At 35.7% G+C, this 3,024-nt stretch overlaps 1 pseudogene; it reads right to left on the bottom strand.

The window, feature by feature from the left end:
- Nucleotides 1-657: 657 nt before the first annotated feature.
- LOC124229840 (phenylalanine--tRNA ligase alpha subunit-like) lies at nt 658-1,151 on the bottom strand (annotated as a pseudogene).
- Nucleotides 1,152-3,024: the final 1,873 nt, after the last annotated feature.

Genomic DNA, 3,024 nt, shown 5'->3' with positions numbered 1-3,024 from the left:
AAATTTTTCTAGAATAAATAAATGAGTTTATCAAGTGTTAGGATATAAAAGTCAACATAAAAATATCAATTTTATTTCTACCTAATAACAATGAACAAGTGGAATTAAAAAATAAATACCATTTACCATAACACTAAATAAAACAAATATTAAGTGAAAACCAAACACAACATATTCAAGATCTATATGTTGAAAACCATAAAACAAGAATGAAAGTAATTAAGCAACAAATAAACGAAGAGATAGACCATATTCTTGAACTGGAAGACTCAATATTAAGAAATAAATTATCCCCAATTTGATCTGCAGATATGGTGCAATCTTAATTAAAATTCCAGCAGGATTTTTGTAGATATCTGTAAGCTGACTCTAAAATTTATAAGGAAAAACAAACTCGAATAGACAAAAATGATTTTGAAATTGCAGCAGAACAAATTTGGAAGAGTCACACATCTCAACAAATATTTACTTAAAAGCCACAGTAATCAAGGCAGTGTGGTCTTGGTGAAAGGAGAGATCCATAGATTGATGCAACAGAATAGACAAACTAGAAACAGACTCCTCAAAATTTAGTCAACTGATTTTTTTCTTCACAAAGTTACAAAGCGATCTATTAGCTCCCCTTTTTCCACCTTACCCTGCCTCTTCCAGCTATACTCACAAATCTATCTGCCTGAATCCTGATTCGGCATTCAGGCGGCATTGGGGGCTGTCGTCCACCATCTGCAGGTTCATACGGTGGTCCACCAGCTCCCAAATACTGATGATGCCATATTTGACCATCTTCTGGGGGCTCCAGGGAGAGGCCCCAGGCAATGACCAAGAGATTCTTGGGAAGCCTCATGGGCAGTTGCATTTTGGGGCAGAAGAGCCCGGAGTTTCCTGACTCTACCCACTTTATCAGGCCTTGATGGCAGCTGAACACTGCCGTGCTGGCTCCATGTAGGGGTTGTAGGCCAGCTTTAAGCGCAGCTGGCTGATCCCCAGTTTGATGAAGAGTTACCGCATATGCCCCTGAGATGACCCAGGGTGAGGTCATGATCAGCTGCAATGCCGTCGATGTGGTGGAACTTGGTCAGGTGCATGGCATCTAGGGCGTTGTTCCAGAACACATGGTCAATGGAGAAGTACTTGACCCGCACAAAAGTCATCTTCTGGGCCAGGCGGTAGAGGACGTTCGGCTAATGGACACGGTGTGGCGCGCAGCAGGTTTTATCTGGCCTTATCCAGCTTCCGGTTGCGCTGGAACCCTAGGAGCCATAGTCGTCCTCAGAGCAGGTACTCTAGACCCATTCAAAAGACAAAAAGAAATAACTTATTATGGTTTTCATCACAATCACTTTTTAAAAAATTGTTCCTTTTAGTTAAAGTTTTTTTTTAATGTTTTACTGCTAAATTGATTGGATAAACAGTAATATTAGACAAGCAGATATGCATTTAGTTTTAGATTCCTGTTCTGAAAAACACTAAATTATTTGGTAAATTATCTGCAGATAATTTAAAGCAGTATTTCTTGTAAATATCAACTATATTTTTCACATAGAATACTAAGTGCAAATTTTACTATCAGAATTGTTTTTATAATAGAATTTGTATTTTTTTAAAACTATTACTGGAGAATTTATAAGGATAGATGTTAAAAGAAAACCTAAACCAGCATATCAAAAAAATATATAACTGGCTGATTCAAAAGCATAATTAAATCAATAATCTTATATAAAATCACCAAAATGTTTGTATAATTTATGTGCCAGTAATTATGTTTACATATCAGCCATTTATTACATATGATAATGAGGCAGAATATTAAAATTTTCATATATAAATATTACTATTTTCTAGAGGTAACATATTTTATATCAACTTTATTGAAGTATAATTTACATACAATAAAAAACAACCATTTTAAGTGTATAGTTTGATGAGTTTTGACAAATGTACACACCCATGTAGTAACCACTATGATCAAAATATAGAATAATTCTTTGGGTCAGGGACAATATATTTTTACCTTTATTCTAATTGTTTAAATCAGTCTCCACTGTACATTTGACAACATGAGGGAGATTTCTCTCCTTTTACACCTAGATTTCATTTTTATGGTGTTGTAGAGCACTAATAGATTTGTAGTAAAGTGACAGGATTCTATTTCTTTTGACACTACTTATGTGCCTGATGGCCCTAGACAGTTCCTTGAATCCCTCAATTTTTCTATGTTATGTGAAGATAATAATACCTAATCTACGCAGAGTTTTCATGAAAATCAAATGAGATCATGCATTCAAAATATTTTTAAGTAGAAAACAGTATATAAATATGTATTGTCTAGTGTAATTATTAATTCAGCAAGAGGTTCATATTTAACTTCTGATAGGATTTCCTGACAATCAGTTTTGGCCCCCTGCTTCTCTGTTCACTTCTAGAAATATAGAAGTGTGTAGAGGGCCACCAAGACCCAGAGGAAACATTTTAGTACAGGAATAAATGTGACCCAGGAGAACCTTTCTGAAAACACTAAAGTGATGGATGAGTCCTCATTCCTGCCTTCTGCACAAAAGTTAAGAGAAGCTTACCAATGACAGACATTCTACAGCCTGATCTTCAGCCTACCACTTCTACAAAGTGAACAGAAATTTTGAATGAAGCATACATGATGGCTCCTATTTGAAAATGTCTTTGAAATAATAACCATGCTGAGCGGTAAAAATTTCGATGAATTTCTAAGTAGGAACTCAGGAAATCATGACTCATCAGACAGAAAGCTTTATTTCATTTTAACAGTTTACTAGAAAATATTAGAAAATAGAGAAAAATAGAACACTAGAAGTGGTTGTGAGTACAATCTACTAGCAAAGGGAATTTAGCGAGAGATCATTAAGTCTGCCCCCCATAATGCCCAGGTGTTAGAGGATGTAGAACATTCTCGCTCACCCACAGTGTTATAATGCTGTTTTCTAAAGTGGTGCCATTTCAGAGAGCTAGTGCTGCTCAAAATGACCCGGCATGGATCCAACGCTCACTTCA

Source organism: Equus quagga, chromosome 18 (genome assembly GCF_021613505.1).
Source record: "Equus quagga isolate Etosha38 chromosome 18, UCLA_HA_Equagga_1.0, whole genome shotgun sequence".
In the NCBI taxonomy this organism is placed as follows: domain Eukaryota; kingdom Metazoa; phylum Chordata; class Mammalia; order Perissodactyla; family Equidae; genus Equus; species Equus quagga.
This window is presented reverse-complemented; position numbering and strand designations above follow the sequence as displayed.